Here is a 23,700-nt window from a genome sequence, read left to right as displayed (position 1 = left end):
TCACTAAAGTTTGGCACCTCCTTAATTTATTGCATCGTCTGAAACCTCGCTCAGCCATTGATTTGCTTGACTGTAAAGCTACACTCATTCGCAGAGCAGTATGGTATGCAATAGGGCTCGGAAACTTGCCGGCGAGCTTTCAAAAAGCGAATGAGAAGGTCGGGGTTAATTTTGGAGCAGAACGCACGGAAAGTTGGTCGAAGTTTTGGCCGCGTAAATAATTAATACCTGGTGATATACCATCTATTCGCACAGCTTTAATTAAAATTCTAACTTCGTCCCACTGATGCGCTTTCTGTTCCGAACTACTGTGTAGTAAGTGTGCGTGGGTAGGTGCAAAAAAGGAAAGGAGAAAAAAGAGAGACTGTTACCTCCTGGATATTAATGCACCGCCTTGCATTTAGTATGCGAAAAACTGCTTTGCTCTGCCCAAGCCCCATTATGTTTTTTTTTTTTTTTTCAGTTTCTACTCTTTACGAAAAACTGCGCCCTGATATCTATAAATGCTGTCCTGTGCCCGCATAGCGCCTTACCAAAGACAAGTATTCGCCCACAGTTTTGTGTGTCTACAAAAAGGTGATAATGCTAGATCAATAATTACCCAAGTTAACTGGGCCAGCCTATGGCCAGTCTAATGCCTATTTGACATTCAGTTCCTTCCTGTGAACTTTCTATGATTTTATTATATTCATGATGTGCAAGCACCGTAACGAAAATAGTTAATTAAATGTGTTAGCATATATATGAACGTGCATAGGCATTTCAATAGAACGTCAAAAAACCTGCATAAGTACACCTACATAGCCGGTAGTTCGTACTTACAGTCCAAAACTATAGTCCATAGCCGGCCTATCGATTACGCACATAGACTACACGTGGCTCATATAGAAATCGTCTATAGTATTACTGTAAAAGTTGTTCAGAAATATTTATCGCCCTTCGACAAACTAGAGAAGGAGCATTTCTTGAGTGGAGAGTGCTTCGTGTATTCTTTATCCAATACAACGGCGCTTTGCCATCTTGGCAGCCGTACGCTGAAGTGTCGACGTAACAACTCTATGTAAAAGCTTCGTACAGTCGGGAGCAAAACATTAAAGACCATGGCACCAGCAAAAAGTTCTAATTTCTTCCAGCGCAGTAGCGCAACGCGCATTTGTTTCAAAACACTACATTGGTCGAACAGGCGCACTTAGGCTGTACCAGTTAATTCCAGCCTACGTACCTAGACTGCGACGAAATAATAATAATTGCGCGACATATGCGGCCTCGAGACTTTTACTAGCGTGTACGTCATTCGTCTTCCAGTATATGTCCTACATGTACTGTCTGTATGTCCTATCCTGTCCTGTCTGTATGTCCTGGCTGCACAAACTCAACTCAATGGTGATATCTGAGCTTGCAATAAAAAACTGCCGATATGCTAATTAAGCATTCTGCGTCAAACTGCCTTCTTTCTTATTTTCTGTTTTACCAATGTGGATTGCTCCAAGAGAAAGATATGGGCGTAAGTATAAATGATTGGATGCCTCTTAGTAAAGATACTGCAATAACATTGAAACTTAGACAACTCGAGTTAATTGCAACCTCGCGAGCCATGATTCAACTATCTCTCCTCTCTCTCTCTCTCTCTCTCTCTCTCCACACACACACGGAATTTTCGCTACTTTATCTAAAGCATAGAATAACAGCTAGTTGTGAGGAATCGCTGCGTTTTGAAAGCAAACTTAACCTACTCAAAGGAATCATTGTAATTATGCGGGAGGGACTCAAAAGTAACGATAATTATTGCACTGAGGCGGAAGGCAAAATAATACCAACGCGTGTAACTAGGCTCGTGTTCTACATTGTCATCTGTATCATTTCGCTGAACAGTGTCCTTGTGTAACATTTCATCAGCTTACTGCAATGCTTTACTTTGAGCGTCTGTCGCTTTCAGTTTTGGTTTAGCGACGGCGGACGTCAGTGAACGACATCTATACATCAAGTTCGGTTTCCTCTCGGAAAAGATGACATCAAGAAGGTTGGTAATTTTTAATTAGTATGGCACATTCACACGGTCAATTAGTATATTTTTCCTCTCTCTTTTGCGTTGAAGTGTTCAAGTGGCTGCATGATGGTAGTTTCAAGAAGACGCCCTGATTTGTGAAACTCACGCGAGTAACTGACCTTGATCTCACGCCTGACCTTGTCACAGCACTAAACGTGCGGCACTACCCCATAGATCATGGGATGGGACGAGGGCATTTCGTGCCAGCGAAATCACTTTGCAAGTAAATAATGCACATCGGACAATGTTCGGCGAAATGTTCGAATTTCATAAGTGTTCCTTAGTTTCGGATTATTTCCCTCGTGGGAACATTCTGTTGCGATAATTCAGAAGAATCGTGGCACATATGACAGCGAAAGTGTTCTGTTAGACATAATTTCTGCAGCGCAAAGATCGTGTTTGCCCTTCTCTCGCTATTCCTTCGTCCTTTTTTTTCCCTTTCTTTCCACACTTCAGTGCTTCGCAGTGCAGAAATTACATCATGGGCTTAAACCAACTCGCCCATATCGCTATTCTTACCCTGTTTAGTACTTTCCACGTGACTTTACTGCCTCCTGTGTGCGTAACCACGAGGAACGCAACGTATTCATCATGCAGCATAGCCAGTCATCATAGGATAGCGCATTTCGAACCCCATGCAACACCGAATTTGCCCTTCTCACTCGGGCTTACGAACAGATTTCAAAAGGCCAGCGTAGCCCTGGATAACGTGTAGAACCGTCCCGCAACGATGGTAGGTTCCCAAGGTCATTCCGTCTGATGACCGTTCAACAAGTGTCTAGCGAGCACGTCATTTGTCCTGCATATTGCGGGTGTATTGCTTTGATTGCTTTCTCGTGTTGTTCCCACCGCGATTGACGACGACCTTTTGCCATCAGTGGCAGCAGCGTAAAATGCACAAAGGTCACCTAGCGACCGGAAGCGAGGAATCGGCAGTTGCTAGCATTTGAACGTCGGTATACGTTGCTTTGCGTAATTCTGCGTTGCGCAAGCGGTACATATCTTGCGACAAAAGAAAGGAAAGGAAGAAAAAAAGAACGCAGCCCTAAATACTTCAATCCAATCTGCAGTCAAACAACATGTTCTTCCTCCTTTTCTCTTTCTTTCTTTTTCTTTTCCTTTTATTTTTTTAGGTTTGTAGCAACGAAAGAAATCTTCACATGCTGTCCTGTTCTTACATCGGTTTTGTCCTGCTAAAGATCATGATGTGGACCTCTGAGACCATGGGCCAGGATGCAACACGTTTGGCAAGTGCTTGATCCCTCTGCGAGTTGTTACTGTTGTTCCTGTCTTCGTCTTTTCAAGTTCGCAAATATTTTCGGACAAACACGGCAGCAGCGTGCCCTAATGACTGCGCTTTGGGCTGGATATGCGTTCCACGAGGTCGCGTCATGTTGCTTCTTTTCCCCGCTTTTTCCACTGCTATTCGCTTCCCCATGCGTACGCAGCATTCATTTTCCTCAACCTGAACGCGTATTTGAATAACATAGTTGAGTGTTTACGCAGTGTTCCTATCGAGAAAACTCTTTTTCTCATTTCTTATGCACAAGAAGCCATTTCTTTTTGATGTCCTTTTATTCAAAAAGCAAAGTCCCGAAATTTTCAGTGGCGCGCCGAAATGCGCTGAACGTTTTTTTGCACGAGCCATCGCGACTTTGCCGAAATCATATGTAGGTAATTTATTTGTTGCGCATGCATGCATCTTGCACCCATACGTGTGGGCCACTGACAAAACGAAGCGACGTTTATGTGAAATGACGCCGGCTCTGGGCGCTCCAAGAAATGCGTGCTCTGTGTAAGTCCCCTAAGAATACGGCCATATTGACGGAAGTGAAGATTTGACCGCTTTACTCCAGTAATATACTGCGGTAAGAAGGAAATGGATGCCATCACAGCAACAGCTAAAAAAAAAGAAAGCAGTTTCGCCCGAAGGGCGACGCAATATGATAGCGATAGCAAGTTTTAGCGTTACGCTTGAATTTCTCGGACGTTTTTCTAAGAATATACGCGGGTGCGACACGTTGGCGCGAAGCAGCACGCAAGGCAACTCCTGCTGGGCATGCAGAAGAGACAGCACCCTGGCAGCTACCAGGCGTCCCAGAACGCTGGCGCGATGAAGATATCGGCCAGTGGCGCTGGAGGCGTTGAACCTCGATGGTGCACGAGATGACAGCGACGGGAAACCGTTGGTCAGCACCCAGTGAAATACTAGATAACGCTATAGCTCTCCGTTCAGCTCTTCACACCAGTGCATACACACAGCAGTTCAGCGAGGGGCGCTATCATGTGCGTACAGCGCGCGTGCGTACAGAGCTCATGCCAGGAGTGAAAGACAAAATGCCGTCTTGGCTCCGTCCCCGAGCCGATTGAGCGGACCAATGACGGTGCCTCCACTTCGATCCGTCGTTTTTGCAGCCAAACGCGCGTCTCTGGAGAACCTTGAGCCTCGCGCTCACAAGCTGCGCATGCGCCGTCCATAGCGGGATAGCAGAACGGCAGGGAATGCGCCACGAGCGTCCGTACAATTGCTGTCGCATTTGAATACTTTCTTCGATTGCTTGTATCCTTTGCCTGATAGCCTATGTGCACGTCGTACAAGATATCTTGCCGCGCCCACAATACGGGGTGTTCTATTTTACCGGTAGCAGCACCTTTTAAAAATCATCCGTGACATATGTAGCACAATTCTGTCTTCTTGAACTAGATTACTCTCAGAGGCAGGCATTATTTGCACAGCAAATGAAAGCGAATGTTAGACTCATCACAATCCTCTTGCTAATTAATCTCTAAACTAATTACTTTACGCCATATATTGCAATCTACAAATTGTAGCTGGAATCTTTTAAAGCCATATCCACTTGGAACAAATTCAGAGGATGACGACTGTTTCGAGATATACGTTACCAAAGTTTGTGACGAAATGCACTGGTGTTTCAGTAACGTTTGAGTTTCAGAACATAAAAAGACGTTTTGCTAAAAAAATAAGTGGAACAACAGTGCACTATTATGGCAAGCTTGACTGCGCTTATTCCAAAACTAGTGCTAGTTTCGAAATCTGTTCCAAGTGGATGTGCCTTCTAAAATCACTGGCTTCAATTCTTGTATTTTAGTGCACTAATATAATTACTTGAAAAGTTTATTAGTAAAATTGTTTTAGTAAGCGATTAGGCGTATTGATTTGCCGTGTAAATAATTTTTACTTATTCGAGTACTCCGCCTCAATAATTAGATTTGTGCTAAATGCTTCCGGCGATATCTAAAAATTTGTTCGACATTAAACTAAAAGAACCGGAAGATTGTTCATCGATTCAGGCTCGCTGACGCTAGATACTCGTTACAGTATATGTTGTGTGTGTGTCGACGTATTTCCTTGTTAGCTCATCTCTTCGCGTAACTTCTGTATACTGTCAGACAGCGAAACGCTGTAGAAAAGGCGGCGGCGAAAGTCGCCGGCGTTTTCAGTATCATCAAATAAACCAAATCCAATCAAGCCACGACGTGATGGTGTTGGCGGCATCGTTGTAATTGCTTTCCATTCATCAGGGATCAAATATGAAAGGCACTGTTTCGGGCATAGGAGCGTGCGCTGCGTGCTTGTCTATCTGGGTGCGTGCTTGCCGTTGTAAGCACGCCTTGCCTCGCGGTGCTGTCATTAGACGACCACTCCCTGCTTCCCGCGTCCTCCAACTCTATCTGCGGTAGACAGACACGGCGGCAGACAGGGGCCTGCTGTCTGATGAACAGAGCTCGCTATGCCATTCATTTCTCTTTGTTGTCCTATACTTCTTCACGGGATGGCAGCCTGCTTCCGGTACGTTTATGTTTCGCCCCAGTCAATATGACATCACAAGACTCGCCCTGCGTCTCCCTCCTCGCTCTTCCCACGCACGCTATACCTCGCTCTGGTCGGAAGATGCATTCCGAAGAAACCTGATTAATTGCTTCTTTAATGCGAGCATACATCCCTTTCTGTGGATCCGCGTTGTGTTCTTCGTTGTAACCAAGCGCTTTTAGCAAACAGCGAAGCTCGTTAGGGTCTCCTGTACTGCGTGGCCTGCTAGCTCGCATTCTGCGAACCGGCTTCGTTGCATTTGCCTGTTTGTAGTGACCGTAATGATGGAACGCGCAAATGAGTATCGCGACGCGAGTTCATGTCGCTGCGCTTGTTCAGCAGTGTTTGACTTTCCCGAGCTGTCTGATGGAATGTTCGCAGTAAGAACCTCCTTTTCTTTTTTTTTTCAAACACTGACTGTGGGTGTTATACGCTCCTAAAGAGAACGGAAGCAAAAGTTCTATGCCTCCCAGGTATTGTCCGGGCAAACTTTCAGAGAGCTTGCGATGCGTGGAATCGTTCATCATCTTCCTACTCAAGAAAAATACCAAAATATTTTTTTTTTCGCGGCAGATAGCACCGGTACACCTTCATTTCTTGAAAAAGCATAAACTGTGTACGGCAAGGCGCTGTCCTAGAAAAATGTTCCTCGTACGCTTTGTTTGACGCTCTGAATCTGGCCGGCTGAACAATGAGGGCCTTCAGCAATAGTTGAGAGACTCATTACCCCTGCTTATTTAGTTATATTTAGGGATGGGGGGTTCAACGAATAATTACTATTACATGTGAAACCATCCAATAAGGCTACTTTAGTTTGACCTAACAAGAATGGGCGATTTTTTGTAAACTCGCATTATTGCAGCGTACCAAGGCATGAGAAGGCGTAACTTCTGAAACCCTGAACCCCCCCCCCCCCCCCCCCATGCCCATAAAACATACGATACTCAGGTGCAACAGCTGCGATTTCCAGCCATTGCGTCTGCTGTGAGCGGGAGTTTCAAACCAAGTTGCTTGCCCCTTGAGTAAAATGCATGACGTCAATACGTTGCCTCGTACTCTACATCGTACTCTACATGAGAAATATACACAAAAGTACCGCCATCTCAGCGGCCATCATCCTTCATTCATATGATTAGCCCTCATTTATTTAACAATATAACGCTATGAAGAATCTGGCGATATGCTATACATGTTTCCAATATATTTATTTTATGATAAAGGAATAAATCGAATCAGTCCCGTAGTACTATCACGACAGAGATTCAGAGGAAGATGAAGACTTAAGCTATCTACGGTGATCGAACTAGGGGCCTCTGAGGTTGGAGCCAGCTCTCCGACAAGAGCACTTGGCTTTGTCAGGGTTTGACGGAGACAAATAAGGATTTAAAGATTCACCAACGATTACGAAAGATACTTCCTAATGCGAAATTCGAGCGCAGCTCTATACATGTTTTGATTTCGCGATATATTGGGCGGCGAGGACTACCTGTCTCGTGCGGCACGTTGCAAATGGAGCGAAGTGTGGCGCCCGCGAGAGGCAGCGCGTAGGTGACGCGTGGGCGCGATCCACAGCAGCCGCCGTAGACAGATCCCCGCTCATGCAGCACTTTGTTTCCATATATGGTATCAGTGGTGTCATCGATGAACCGACGACGCGCGCTACTCTGGCGCCACCTCGTAACCATCGTCGCCGCAGAGTCTGTCTTGCGCGGCACTACGCTTTTCTTGTCCCGCTTTCGCCATATCCTCCTCCTTCGCTTTCCGCCTCATGGTTCCGCTGCGCCCTCCTCCTCCGCTTTTCTCTTCGCGCTCTCTTCGCTACCGCCGTCTTTCATTCCCCGCTGTGTTCCCTGTTCACTCTTTGATCCTTCACTGTGCTTTTAGGGTTCTTTAAGATGGAGCTAAAATATCAGTACATGAGCGTTTTTGCGTTGCGCCCCCATTTAAATGCTGCCACTGTGTCCGGGATCGAACCCGCGACATCGAGTTCAGCAGCGCAACGCTACCGTGGCGGGGTGACGGAGGTAAGTCATGTGGTCGTCAGTGTACTGATTGGCGTCAGTGTGAGGCGTCCCTTGATCGCCTAGTGTTCATCGCAGTAGTACCGTTAGTCCTTTGAAGCGGCCCACGTATAGCAAGCATCGGTAGCATCTGCGCAAAGCTGAAATCACCCGAAACACGAGCACTATAGCACTGCCGCTAACACCGATACCGCAAGCACCAGCAGTGACACCACGAACGGCGCTATGCCACAACAGTCTGGCTGCGTTGTGTCGCATGTTCGCGAGCGCTCGACACGCTGTTGCTTCGTCGCAGAAGATGGGGCACCGGTAACACGGCGGGAAAGAGGTGCAGAACGCAAATATGTGCCCATCCGAAATGTGTGTTTTCCTTCAGGCGTGATTGTAGTGGCAGCAGCTTGAATAATCGAATTAAGCGCTCGCATCTCGCTCGAGACTCCGGCCTGTGTTTGCGATGGACTTCTCTCTCTCTCTCTCTCTCTCTCTCTCTCTCTTCCCATCCCCATTGTTTGAGCACTGCCTATTTGCTCCGAACTATGCTCGCGGTAAGGCCGGCTCTGTGCAGTGAATCGGTAATCTTTTTTATTCGGCTGCAGTTGACGTTGTGCGTGCGCCTCATTAAGCCGGCGCTGTCTATTAGAGCCTCTCGTGAAACATAATGCTCACTCTGTCTCTGCTCGCATAGCTTCCCGCGTAAGCGCTCTATTTCTTTTATTCTTATTTTATTTTTCTATGATAAAATAGCTTTCAGGGCTTCTCAGCAGCAGACGAATAACGAGCGCAAGCTTCAATAATGCACAAATAGACACTTAGTTCTGATTATCCTCATCATAAAAAGTGCACTGGAGTCAGTTCCGCAAAATTTCAGACCTCCTGTCGTCGCAGAGGCGACCGACGTAACAATGAAGTTCTCCAACTACACCGTAGAACTAGCGCTGCATTGAGGACATGATGTTGGGAAGCACGAAGTAAACGATTACCGATCAAACGACCGCTTATCAACGAGCGGTAAATCAGGGAAACCGTTTCTTCTCGTTGACCAATAAAAAAAAATTTCTGTGCCTTCAAGAACTCGTCCAATATTACAATGCAAGCAATGATATGTAATGCAATATTATAATGTAAAGAAGAAGATAGGCACGCTAGAAAACGCCGTTACCATCGCGCGTCTCGCGGACAGTTCGGCCATCCAGCTGCGAGAGCAACAAGATTTCAGTTGTTGTAGAAGCTTTGAGGAAACAACATCGACAGCTGAGCTCCTAATTGTTGCTGCCACTGCGTTCTTGGCTGCCTCTCCACGACTTCAATAAACCTCATCCCATAACGTTAGTAATATAATGTGTTTCCCTTGCCGTTTTCATGTGTCCAGCTCTGTCACCACGGGACTAACGAACAGCCCCAAATTAGCACCCTTAACTCGAGGACCCCTGCTCTTAGGACAGAAACTTTCTGTCGACTCTGTTGAGCGAGAATTCTTCACAGCCTGATTCGAGCAACACACAAGGTTCACAAGAAGACGGAGACTGGAATTGGTAGTTGGCGAACATAAAAACCCCTAGCCGGAGACAGGGATTTGACAAAGGTACTTGTCTTCCTCAGAGACTTAACGAAGACAAAGCTGTGACAAGACAAGTTCACTTGTTGAAACGTTAACTCCTGGTTAACATTACCGTTCTTTGCTCTCTGTTGGTCATATAACAACCTGGTTGACGTCCGCGATAAAGTGTCTCGAATGCAAAAAAGACCTCCAAAGGGAGCAGGCCTCTCGGATACATGCCTGCGTGGATACCTACAAGTGTACAATTTATCTGCTCATATGGTAAGCCTAAATGCCTCTCCGAAAGTGCTCACACCACAAAGAACCTTTGACAATCCACCCCTAATCCCAGCTGTTTCCTTTAACTCACGGTCTGCCAAAAAAAAAAGGGGGGGGGGGGGGCGGGAAACAAGGAAACGTGGGGAGAAGCTTGCCAACAAAATGCAACAGTGAGCGTTACTACACTCTTCGCTTGCAAACTCTGAAGAATTTTGTTTGGATAGGCTATGGAAAGCGTACATAATGCGTATGAGCTGTACATACAATCCTTGCGCTGTTTATAGACTATTGGCCCATGTGTCATCATAAGTCCCCGAACTTCCTGTACATAGGTTATCAATATACATTGGAGTGTTAAATTCGAGGCGTTTCTTGGCGAACATTTGCCACTTTGACAGTATCTATCTAGCCGCCTACGTCTTACGTTCTCATGATCGTTTCGTTAACTTGTTATGTACCAAAATTGTCATAGTACGACAAGAGTGTATGACGAGCATAAATAACAGGTCATGGCATTAATGTCATGACATGCGTGTCGTGTAGGTCATGAAACAGCCGCCTACGTCTTGCTGCTATCATGGTCGTTTCATTAGCTTGGTAGGCTCCCCGCATACTGCTTCACGTAACATCGATTCCCACAGGGCGTGGGATCTGCCGGCTTTTTCTTTTACTTCCTTAATTAAGTAATGTACGCAGGATATAAACATCTTATGTGTGAAAAGAACTGAAATACAGAGGGCGGTAAACTTAAAACTTATATAAGGCGTCTACAGGCTGTCCATATACCATCGCTTTCCACACACATCACGTGACACTTCGCGCGCCGTGCTCGGGAACGCGTTCAAATGTCAGCAGTGCACGCAAGGAGCGATAAAAGATCAAACACTCTCAAAACGCGCAAACTATTTTTGGAGTGTACATAATCTCCGCCTCGCCACGAATAACAAAGTACGGCTTAGTCCGTTCGCCCACGCTGAGAACGTTGCGCATCTCCCGCTGTCCGCACACGTCGGAGTCGCTCGGTGTGCGACGCAAGCGCATTGATGCCAGCAGTCGGTGTCGTCTTGCGACAGCTCTCTCCCCGATCCGCGTGCACGCTACCGCGCATGCCAAACATGCGAGCTCCCTTGCGTGCGGGACGCATCGACAGCGCTGCATATGGACGTCCATACACACTGGATCGACCACCACTCTGGCGGCTACACGGAAAACGTCTCAACAAAGTCGCTCAAACAACACGCTCCTCAGAGAACTCCTGGCACTTTCGTATTGTCCCTGCGTACGATATACAGGGACACTACACTTTGGGACCTTCCAGCGCTATCACTTCAGAATTGTCCTTTTGCGTGTGTATGTGTATGTGCACGCGTGCGTGCGTGCGCATGTCTCTTCACACGTATGGGCGCTTTTTATGTGTGTGCTGCTCTATGCACATGGGTGCGTTCCTGCGTACATGTTTGAGTTTATGTATCTTTGCTCGTGCGTGTGTGCGTACAGGCGTGCTTGCATGAGGGTGATCGAACGACCAAGCTTGTCGGTCCCTTCCACTTTGTTGTCTCAATGCAATGACGACTACATGCAAATGTACGGCAAGCCTCGAAATCTGGAATACAGCTTTTGTCGCTACCTTCGTCATTTTACCATAGTGCTGCAAACAGCCCCTACTAGGCGTGGACTTTTTGCAGGAATATGGCGCTGTGGTTAAGATACGTGACGACGCGGTCACTTTTCCACTAGTAAATATACGATCACTCATGGTGCAGAACCACAGCGCAGATCTTAACGTGTCGCCGACGACGATGTCTTTATACCGCCTCTATCATGCAGTCTTGTTCGGTTATTTGCTGTGCACAGTATACAACGAAGACGGAGTAGCCTAACAAATAACGGCACTTCTGCTGCGTCAAGGTATTGCCATCGCTCGTGGCACTGTCAGTTTAAAAGAGGGACGTGCTGACTTGCTGCTGATAAATTTCACTAACGAACGCCGGCACATCAGCAAAGGCACCGCGGTAGCATACTTTGACGAAATTGACAATGCTCAACACTTTTTTGCAGCTCAAGAGGAAGCAATGCCTGATATGAAACGACATGTACCCGTCGTCGACGTTGGTCCAAGTTTAACGCCGAAAGATGGACAAAAGCTTCTCACACTGCTTGACCAATTTAAGGATCGTTTCTCCTCCACGTCTTGAATTGGCCAAACGCCTCTGACTAAGCACCGCATAAAGACGGAGAAGACCGCAAGACCCATTTGACAAAATCCGTGCCGCGTGGCTCAGAAAGAACGCGAGGCAATACAACAGCAGGTCTAGAAAATGCTAGAGGATGATGTAATCCAGCCGTCAAAAGCCCTTGGGCAGCTCCAGTGGTGCTCGTAAAAAAGGAAGCATGGTAGCTGGCGGTATTGTGTTGATTATCGCAAGCTAAACCGTGTTACAAAGACGTTTATCCGCTGCCACGCATAGATGATTCTCTCGACAGAATACGGCATGCGCGTTTCCTCTCATCGATGGATCTAAAAAGTGGGCACTGGCAAATCAAAGTCGATGAGCGTGATCGAGAGACGACTGCTTTCGTGGCTCCAGATGGGCTGTGCGAATTCAATGTTCTCCCCTTCGTTTTGTGCTCAGCCTCGGCCACGTTTCAGATACTAACGGATACTGTCCTGTCCGGCCTTAAATTGCAGACTTGCTTGCTATACTTGGACGGTGTAATTCTTTTTTCAGCCACATTCGAGAAACATCTTAAATGGCTCCTCTACGTTCTTCAAGTCATACGGTCCGCTGTACTCACTTTGAAAGCAGAGAAATGTCTCTTTAGCTTTGAAGAACAACAAATCTTGGGTCATGTAGTCAGTCATGACGGTGTTAGACCAAATCCCGATGAAATTGCTGCCGTCGCGAAATTCGCAAGGCCCAAGGACAGGAAGGCCGTGCGACGCTTCCTGGGCCTCTGCGCCTATTATGGGCGTTTTATCAAGGGTTTTCTTCCATCCATCCATCCATCCATCCATCCATCCATCCATCCATCCATCCATCCATCCATCCATCCATCCATCCATCCATCCATCCATCCATCCATCCATCCATCTATCCATCCATCCATCCATCCATTCATCCATCCATCCATCCATCTATCTGTCCGTCCGTCCGTCTATTTATCTATCTATTTATCTAAATCTCTCTACAGCCTCTCTCTCTCTCTCTCTCTCTCTCTCTCTCTCTCTCTCTTTGCGACTGAGCAACCGGGGAATTCCAACCAATCGTTATTACATTCTGTGTTGTTACAAACAAAAATGCAAAGCTGGTTTAGCATGGCGCTGACGAAATCGTGAAGGGAGGCTCCACTAAAGGGAGCAAGAGAAACGCGAGCACAAAGCAGAGTAGGGAGTGCGGTGCTTGCTTCAAAAAAATCAGTGACATTGTTGCATATGTGCTGTGAGAAAGCGATACAGCGTCAAGGGACTTTTGAAAAGCGGGGAAATTGATCGCACTGATACGCTTGCTTTTTCTATTTTCCTTCTTTTTTCTTTATTTTTGCGTGTCCACCCGATGGGGCGAGAACAAAAGAACAGAGTCTACGACTTTGTTCTCCGATCGCAACTTGCGAAAGAATGCGTTTGCAACAGCCCTTTTGTTTATACACGTTACTTGTCCATCCACATCACGAAAGTCTGTGTGAAACTCTGTGTACCTACGTTGTACAAGTCTGTGCATGGATATATGACTCGCATTGACTGCTTACCACAAGGCTGGGTATTGCCCCGCGTCCGCCTTTTTGCCTCCTTGTATTTTCAATGGGCTGCAAGGTCGTCTGCGCTCCGTTTTATCATCGCTGCTCATTGCGCAGGATCTGCCCTCCTATGAGCATATTTGATTTCACTTCGTGCATTTGCCGCTGACAGTTTAATTCTTTTCTGTTTATCTTGCAGGATACTGATGCTGGGCCGTGGAGTGCCTGCGTCTAGCTTCATTTCGTTTTAAAGAATTCCGGAAGAACCCATATCATGATGACTGTCTATACGTGAATGCGATTGCCATTCAAGCATTAAATTATGGGGTTTTACGTGCCAAAACCACTTTCTGATTATGAGGCACGCCGTAGTGGAGGACTCCGGAAATTTAGACCACCTGGGGTTCTTTAACGTGCACCTAAATCTAAGTACACGGGTGTTTTCGCATTTCGCCCCCATCGAAATGTGGCCGCCATGGCCGGGATTCGATCCCGCGACCTCGTGCTCAGCAGCCCAACACCATAGCCACTGAGCAACCACGGCGGGTTAACCCATTCAAGCATTGTAGCGACAATCCGCATTGCTGAACACACGCTTATTCAAAATCTGTAGAGGTCATTCTGAGCCTTCTGTTGCTTCGGGTATATGCACCTAGTACACCGTTTCCGATATCGGCCCAAGTTGCTGTGGCACTCGCTTGCCAAGGTCGGCCGTGATCATGACGGCAGGACGACTACGCAGTGGCGACGTTAGAATGACGGAGGAGGAATGGCGTCAATAGAACGACGAAGCTGGCATGATTACCACGGCACGAGGACACTCGAATGATGACGAGCATATGACGACGACCGCATAATGACGATGTCGTGGAGAGGACAGCCTGACGAGAACCGTATGACGAAGCTGCATTGACGACGACGACGGAATGAACGGTGTGGCATCACGACGACGATGGGACAACGAATGCACGACGACTGTGCGACAACGATGGCGTGATAAGGGCAGCATCACGAGGGCGGTATGCCAACGAATGCGTGGTGATTGTATGAAGACGATGGTGTGGCGACGACAGCATGCCGAGAGTCGCATGACGAAGCTGGAATAACGACGACGCAACGACGATGACGGCGTGGCAACCACGAACACGTACCTAGAAGCCCAAGCTGTGTGTATATTCGACAACTTTGTTCACTGGGTTGGCGTTAAGGCGTCTCGACCCAGGCGTCTCGACGACTGCATGACGAAAGTCGGATGACGAAGCTGGAATGACGGCGATATAGTGACCACGATGGCATCAGGACCACGCACACATACCGAGTGGCCCTTGCTGGAGAAAAACTTGGGCCATTAGGTCGGTGTAAGAAGATAGATAGATAGATAGATAGATAGATAGATAGATAGATAGATAGATAGATAGATAGATAGATAGATAGATAGATAGATAGATAGATAGATAGATAGATAGATAGATAGATAGATAGATAGATAGATAGATAGATAGATAGATAGATAGATAGATAGATAGATAGATAGATAGATAGATAGATAGATAGATAGATAGATAGATAGATAGATAGATAGATAGATAGATAGATAGATAGATAGATAGATAGATAGATAGATAGATAGATAGATAGATAGATAGGCAAGGAATGCTAATAGAATTGAATAAGTATACAGATGCAACGCACATGTTTAAATCTATGCGGAGTGAAGCTTTGTGAAGCGGTTATACTTAAAAATTATAAAGCTGTTCTTCCTTTGCACCGAATTTCTCAGCACAGCCATTATGTGCCTGCCCGCGGCGAGATGGAAAGACTCTGACCTCCACCACGCGACCTACGCGATCGCAGATTGCGCTGCGTCCGGGATCCGCCCAGTTTTGACTGCACTGTCTCCGGGATCGGCCCATACTACTCGGCTGCAAACCAACCAAGCAGACGCGCCAAACGCTAAGAAAAAGGGAATATAAAACGTTTCGCTTTTCGAAAAAAAAATTGACAGTCACTTGAGCATATGCCAAAGAGGGTGAAGGCAAAAGCCCGCGCGCGCGATACAGTCATTATATCACTTGACATTCGCATTCGAAGGCGTTGTTACTTCTTACCATTTGTTTTCTCCCACCAAAGGTAGTGGGTTCGAGCGCCTTAATTGGCCATACCTTAATTAATTGTATATTAATTAACTTCGTCCTAATTAACACCAACTGTTGTGGGTTCGACTCCCACCAAAGGTCGACGGTGTGACTCCCGTCAAACGTCGGGGATGTTCGAGTGCCTTAATTAACTATATGTCAATTAACTGTGTCCTAATTAACTTCGCCTTAACACCAAAGGTCGGGGATTCGACTTCCACATAAGCTCGAGGGTTCCACTCCCACCGAAGGTCGTGGGCTCGAGGGCCTGCATTAACTCTATCTTAAGTAAATGTGCCTTTTTTTGGCGTGATGAGCAGCATCGGAACCAGATGGGGAAGAAGACGACGACGAATGCGCGAGCAGTGGCACGAGCCCGTGTCGGAGCAAGGCGAGCTCACATGATTTTGAGTGAGTGAGTGAGTGAGTGAGTGAGTGAGTGAGTGAGTGAGTGAGTGAGTGAGTGAGTGAGTGAGTGAGTGAGTGAGTGAGTGAGTGAGTGAGTGAGTGAGTGAGTGAGTGAGTGAGTGAGTGAGTGAGTGAGTGAGTGAGTGAGGAAACTATATTGCAGGTCCGGCGAGGACGCGAACTCGTTGCGCACCCGGCTAGTTCCACGTCGGGACCGGCAGGTCTAGCCCACCGGCCCGGTCGCGGGCACGCCGGACAGCCAGGATTTGCTTTTCTAGAGCGGGGCCACGCAGAGGCGAGTCCCACTCCTCCTTGATGAACTTGGGGTATGTCGACCCGCACTCCAAGAGCATGTGCGCTAGAGTGGAGGTCTGCCCACAGGAGGGGCAGGCGTCGTCGCGATACACGTCCGGGTAAGCCTCGTGGAGAACGGACAGACACGGATACGTGCTGGTCTGCAGAAGCCTAAGCGAAACGGCTTGCGCCCTATTCGACTTGGGGTGAGGGGGTGGAAAGACCCTTCTAGACATGTAGAAGAATTTAATAATCTCGTTGTGAGTAGCGGGAGCGTCCCTGTGGCCGTAGGGAGGAGGGGAGTCGGTGCTTCTTGCAGAGGAAGCGCGGTCGGTGAGGTCACGCGCAGCCTCATGAGCAGACTCATTGAGGTTCGGGGGAGCACCCTCGACCGACCTTACGTGAGCGGGAAACCAGTGGATTGAATGATGCGTGAGAGCATATCGACTCGAGCTGCTAAAAAGACGAGCAGCTTGCTTGTCGATGCAACCCTTCTGAAAAGCCCTAACTGCCGTTTTGGAATCGCTATATATCTCGGACCCACGACCGTCTAACAGGGCGAGCGCGATGGTGGCTTGCTCGGCGACTCCGGGGTCTCAAGTGCGAATGGAGGCGCTATTGGAAATCTTGCCACTGGAGTCGACCACAACGATGGCAAAGGTCTTCCCATCGCTGTACTCCGCGGCGTTGACAAAGCTTGCTCTAATGTCTCGTTGCTTGATCTGTTTGAGGATGGCTGCTGCTCTGGCCTTGCGTCTGCCCTCGTTATGGACGAGATGGACGTTTCGGGGCACAGGGGCCACTTCGTACTTGTCTCGAATGCACCTAGGGATCGGGGTACTGACTATCGGGAATCCCGCAGGTTGGTGACCCAGCTCTTCGAGGATGTGTTTACCTGCCGCTGTGGTGCTCAGGCGAGTGAGTTGCGCGCGTTCTTGGGCTTCGACTACACTCGGTGGAGTCGAGGAAGAATTTCAAGCCACTGAGCTCATTTGTGGATAAGGGATTAGACTCTCTGAGTGGGTAAACCAAGGCCCGCTATCAAGTCGGCCTCCCTCCTGTCTCGTCACGTGTTACGAGTGCAGGATGAAGGAAATATAATATATAGAGCTGAATGCAAATGAGCGCAATTTTTTATAGGGGAGGGGGTCGACACGGCATAGCTTAAGTATGAAATTAAATATAAGCTTCCAGGCCCGTTTCATGCAGATATATAAGGATAGAGATGGGCGTACTATATAGCTCGATGGCTTCAGCTGGCAGCACGTGCACGCATCATGCAAATGAAATGGCCGGAACAGGATTCGCTTTGCCTCGGCGATCCCAAATATATCCGCGTCGTTTGCGTGGCCCCAATTGATATGCGCTTTCTGATCTCGGAGATGGGAGGAAGCGGCGGCGCCTATAGACATGATTCCTTTTCATGAGCGCTCGTTCGGGGTACTTTAGAATGGAGACGAAAACGAAAATTTATTAGAAGCCTGCAGGTATTTCGAAAGAAGTCGGCGAATCGAAGCGAGCTATAAATGACGGTAGAGTGGATTGAAGAGCTTCCTCCGAACGCGCACGCAAATGGAGCGTGACATATCGGGAAAAGCTGGCGTGACGCTTCACGGTCAGTGTCCCCAAATATGATTGTTGCACGGCAGTTTAGCTGAAATTTGACGAACAGGCACTCCCAGCGGGATATTCAGGATCGAAGGTGCGTTTATCGAGCAGCTCATGGTTGCAGGATTTGTCGAGAAGCGTTACTCGAGCGCTGCGTCCCCTTCACCGAGGCGGCCGAGCTGTACTACACTCGGTGGAGTCGAGGAAGAGTTTCAAGCCACTGAGCTCGTTTCTGTATAAGGGATTAGACTCCGGAGAAATCCGGCGGGCTGTGATGCTCCGCGACTCTTTTCTTTACCGTGCCACACTGCTTGCGAGAGTCTGTTTGCGTCTCAGTGTTTCTTTCTTTCGGATAGTCCTGCATAATGAATTCACCGTTACCCAATCAAAGCTCGTCACTAACGCGACTCCTCTTCTTGTATCAGTCATTAGAGAGCTCACCCGACAGTATTGTAACCATTCTCAGCTAACAGACAGAGAGGGTTAAGGGGTATCAAAATCGAATAATGTCGGGGCCGGGGAAGGGAGTCCTTTATTTACGCCACTTCCTTGCGGGACGGCTTTGGCTGTGACGACTGAACCTGGAAGAGTGCACGATCCGACGGCTGTTTGCACTGTCCTGGCTCGACAAGGAGACTCTCGTACAGGCCCTGTGACTTGGCATTAGCCTTGATTTAACTTTGACTTGAGGAAATTTTAGTGCGTCCTCATATTCTTTTATATTTGCGAGAGAGTTAATGTTAATAAAGTGCTGTATTGTGGGCTTGACTTGCGCGCAAACCTATGTATGGCATGTATGTTGTCCGAGTAATCCGGACAGTTGAGGCATCTATTCTGGGGAGAAATCCCCTTTGGAAGTGGTGTTACATGTGAGGTATGGAGAGAGAGTAAAAGCTTGGACCACGCGCCATGATGTGGTAAATATTTCCAAGAATGAGCGCCGACAAGTCGTATTGCAGTCGAGATGACAATCGAAGCCGATAACCCGGCTGTGCCAATCCCCTAGGAGTTGCCTATAGTAAAAGGAGATCCTAGAAAAAACGAAAAAGAGATATACAGGGAAGGAAACCCTGGTGTTGAGAAACGGATTGCTTGAATCATTCATTCATTCATTCATTCATTCATTCATTCATTCATTCATTCATTCATTCATTCATTGACCGACCGACAATCATTCGTACCACCCTCCGTCTCTTGTGATCTCGCCTACGTCGCATGCGTTAGCCCTCCCCCATCGCCAAACGATTTTATCAAATTGATTACATCTAGAAGCCCCGCAAACGACGCCAACGAGCAAAAATAACCTGTAGCCCGCCAGTAGGAACCCCTGCTGAGTTTTCCCCGCACCATACCGGGGAAGGATTTACGACGGCTGTATACGTGGGCAGGTAATCATCGCTTCGCCGGATTCTGGGTGCCGTGACTTAGAGGCCTCTGCGCTTTATGACGGCCTCATGCCAGCCGAATAGCGCAATGCTTCTTGCGCACCCGCACAAAGGGTTAGCCGCGAAGCACAAGCCCATTGCGCATGCAGTGGAGCATCTTTATTACAGCGCAGTGTATTAATACAAGCACGTGAATCTTTACACTGATTCCCACAGTGCGCGGCATATACATGATTGTTCTTGTTTTTGTTTTTTTTTCCTCCAAGCACAACGTTCACATCTAGGCTGACTCATGCCCTAGCGAAAAATCCCGTATGCCCCATGTGCCCTGTCTCCCTTATCCTATATCGTCACGTTGTACGACGAAGAACGACGCAATCTAAAGACTGTGAGTTACGAATTTAACTCTTTATTGGCCGAACTTGTACCCAGCAAAAACAAGTAACACTCAAGCACAACGGTAGCGGCGAGCAAAGTCGGTGATCGTCGAAATGTCTGATCTGCGGGTCAAGCGCGTCGGCCTTTATACATGACTCGTCGAAGGTTCCAGCGTAATTGCTGGTGCCCGCATGCCTTCCAGAAAGTACTACACAATTCGTGTCGCGTATACTGTCTGATTATACAAGGTTCAGCGACACCAAACAACGGATAGAACAACAGATACCATGCATTCCAGAGACGCCCGATACAAAAAGGCCCGTCTTGCGCTGGGCGATAACATTGTAACAGAGGTTGACTCGTAAAAAAGGTCACCGAAAACATAAACAATTTATACGCGTGTCACTATGATCATATACGATTCTGTATGAAAACCTGTCTGTTCCCTTATAAACCCATATGATCATATATGATTATGGTACGGGACAGATGGGCCGTTTTCAATAGGGATAAAAAAGCCGTGAGTGACAACTTAAGATAAACAACTCTGAATTGAAATGCAGTTGTCGTTGGAACTGAGCCTGAACAGTGAAGTAGGAGTACCTCGTTTTACTCAACAATATTAGACCACAGCTATAATGGAAGCCAAAAAGAGATCATACACGTGGACTGGATGGATCATCTAAAAGAGCGAACTCGCTCGCATTTAACACTAAGTGGCGCTTCGGTCTTCTAGACTGTAGTGCTTGACGCCAGCCGAACGAAAGAAACCTCTTCGGTTGTCAGCTGTTTGCACTGCCATGCACGACAGATGAGCCATACCACCCTTATATACATACAGTACGCACAGTGGTTCGCAAAATTTTGCGCGGCAGGGGATTCTCCGAGAAATAAAAAAAACGAATCTGTGCGAAGGCGTGGGCTGAATAATTTAGAATATAATGTTCAGCATGTTGTATAGCTTTTGCGTTCTACACAGCGATACATTAAATCATAATCAGGCTGGTGCAAGCAAAGGAAACGACGGCGCTCAAGTTCTTGCCGTGAGCCAAGAACCAAACATAACAACCCCAAGCCATGCCTTTGTGGTTTTCTTCGCTCTTTGCAGTTGCGCAAAGAGCGAAAGAGCGAAGTTTCGCAAAGTTCGTTCGAACGTACCACATTCCCTAGACATTTTTTTTTCCCTAACGCACTTTAACGTCACGACGCAGTGCGAGAGCGTCACCCAAGACGCGCACGCGGTCTGAGCGGTCGTACAGTACACCCCGAAGTTTATAGCGGGGTAGTTCCCAGCGCAATATATATTTATTTTCTTGCGGTGTGGCGCGAGTTGAACGAAATTTACGATCTGCGGGATATTGGTGAACGTCTCCCGAAGGTTTCCGAAGTAATTGACGCCCGCAAGGAGCCCCATTGCGTGGCCCTATAGGAGCCGATTCTTCATCTACCAAAGTGAGGCCAGTTTCGGGAGCAAACACGTCCATTTCTCGGCCGGAAGAAGTATGGCGCGCCATCAAATCGGTCAGCCGCGAAGAACAACCGCGTCGACCGCGACCAACCTGCGTCATCAATACCGAAGGGAAAAACGGCTTTGCTTATTACGTATGCTGTTTTGTTTTGCTTTACTTTCATTAACATGGTGTTTGATGTTGCAGATCGGCTTCCTGCTGCTTTTCGCCTGTATGGTTTAATTTTCAGTTGCGTGGACTTGACGTCAAGATCTGTGGCGCTGGTTGAAGAAAAAGACCTTGATTATGGAACTCATGGAGATTCGGTGTTGTGCGACAAACTCGGACAACCCCTGTGGTACCGTGCACCATATGGAAGAGGGGGAAGATCAACACAGCGCCGACGGAGTACGATATGCGGTCCGGGACTTGGGGACCGCGACTTCTCCACAAGACTTCAACCGGGAGGCGATGCTTTATGTAATTTATATTATGTTAGTTTTCCGGCGGGAGATTGTTGGTCGATAATGATCTGAAATACTGAAAGCGTTGCGTCATCGAGTACTGTCTACTGCTGCGCTCACGCGCAAGTAACACGACTCATGCCCACAAGGATGATTCAGCAGCAATACGCGCTCCTGTTTATCTTCTTTTCATTTTTTTTTTTGGCTATCATGAGACACAGCATTGAACAGGACGAAGTCTGAAAAAGAGAATCGCAGCCCCAGGCCTTCAGGGATTATACTCGCATCTTGTTATCCTCCCTACTTTTAAAGAGAACCTTTCTTTACGAATCCTCTGGAACTTTCCTGACCGTGGCTGCTAGATGCTGCTGCTGCTGTCTCGCCGAATGCTCGCACTTTAAAAGAATGTTTGTTTTAATTACTTGGGGGGATCGAACTTCGGTTTCCCGTCGCACCAACCCGATGCTTTAAGCATTAGGTAAACTGTATCGTGCCAACTGCAACTAGCCCCTTGAGATGATCTCCGTGTGTGTCGCTCGTATATAGCATGGGTGCGCGCGAGAGCACACATGTGTGCGCGTGCGAGTTTCCCTTACGTCAAAGACGCAGAAATTAAGTGGGCAAACTTATAGCATTTGCTTAATCGCTTCACATAGATTCCAAAACGTGCATTGGACGTGCTTGGCTTGTTTTTTTTTTTTTTCTTTGTTTTTGTTTTTTCTTTTTTTTTTTACTTTGTACGTGTGTCTGTGTGCCTCTCAGTGTATGTTTACGTTTGCGGAATGAGGGAGAGGGGAGGCTCGCATGCATGTGCGTGTAATTGCGCGCACTTTCGAGCACGTACGTCACACACGCACAGTGCATAGCACATATGCGGTATCATACGTATACTTGAGCTCGACCGCGTGCGTCCGCTTACACACCGGGAAGCATCAATCTTTCTGAATTGCTCAAAACTGCAAAGAAGTGGCTGCCGGCTCCTGAGAGTTGCGTGGCCCCGCCAGAAATCTCTGCGCTCCATCCGCGCCAGCCTGCAAGACACGCTTCCTTGACGTCGTCGCTACCTGGAAAGTGGCTGGTCATGCATCATGTCGTTCGGTGTCGCGCAGAGTTGCACACACACAAAAAAAAAATTTTACCTGGGATGGGTAGACGAGAGATGCATTTCTGTGGGAGACTATCGTCAATCAGAGTAACGGCAAGAAAATAAAAACGCACGAACCGCGCCAAAACGCGATATGTTCTCATGATGATGTAGGCGCAGGCAAGTATAGAAGTTGAGCGCTGGACATTTTAGAGGACGCTCAACGAAGAGGTGTGTCATGCGTCTCGGCCGAGGTGAAAGGAATTCTCAGAGACATTGCACACAACAGCGAAGCGGCCACTGTGCTCTAAGTTGTTATGCACTCTGTTACCTAGAAGGTACTGGTCAATAGGAAAAGGGCATCAGTGCGCGGTGTGCCTAGTAAAGAAGAGTGCAGTGCTCTGACCGCATACTGAACTCTGATGGTGATCGCAGTCAAGTAGCATCGCGCGACATGCACTGCGAATGTAGCCGCAGGTGAGCTTGGCCTGGCAATCTAAAACACCGACGGCTTTGCCAGAGCCGCTCCATTACTTAATACTCTTTAGTGTGAATTCCGCATTTTTTAATAACAATTGGTTTACGTTCGGTCCGTCGGAGCGGTAAAAGGAAGGAAACTTAAGAAGAGCACAGAGCATTTTTTATATATGTCGAAATCTTCTGTCACGAGTTCTACATATATAACAATATTCTAGTGGTCCATCATACTTGTAGATCGGCAATCACGAGAGGGTGAAGAATGCCAGCAAATTATTTTTAAACTACTGTGTACATGTCACCTAAGGCGTGCTACATGCCTTAGGTCACTGGCTTTAACGGTGCGTCTGAGACGCTACAACGCGTGAATAACTGAAAATATATATATATATTATAAAGTTACAGGCACTCTGTCATTTCTTTTTTTCAGAATTGTATCGGTCGATATTAATATCCAGCATCTAATATTCCTTGCAAATCATTATAAGCAATACTGATTATAATGAAATAATGTCTCCTTATTAAGTGTTTATTCTTATCAATTATTAATTGAATCGCAAATGGTCGG

This window comes from Dermacentor andersoni, chromosome 6 (genome assembly GCF_023375885.2).
Source record: "Dermacentor andersoni chromosome 6, qqDerAnde1_hic_scaffold, whole genome shotgun sequence".
Classification (NCBI taxonomy): Eukaryota; Metazoa; Arthropoda; class Arachnida; order Ixodida; family Ixodidae; genus Dermacentor; species Dermacentor andersoni.
The sequence above is the reverse complement of the archived record's forward strand: the minus strand, read 5'-3'. Positions refer to the sequence as shown.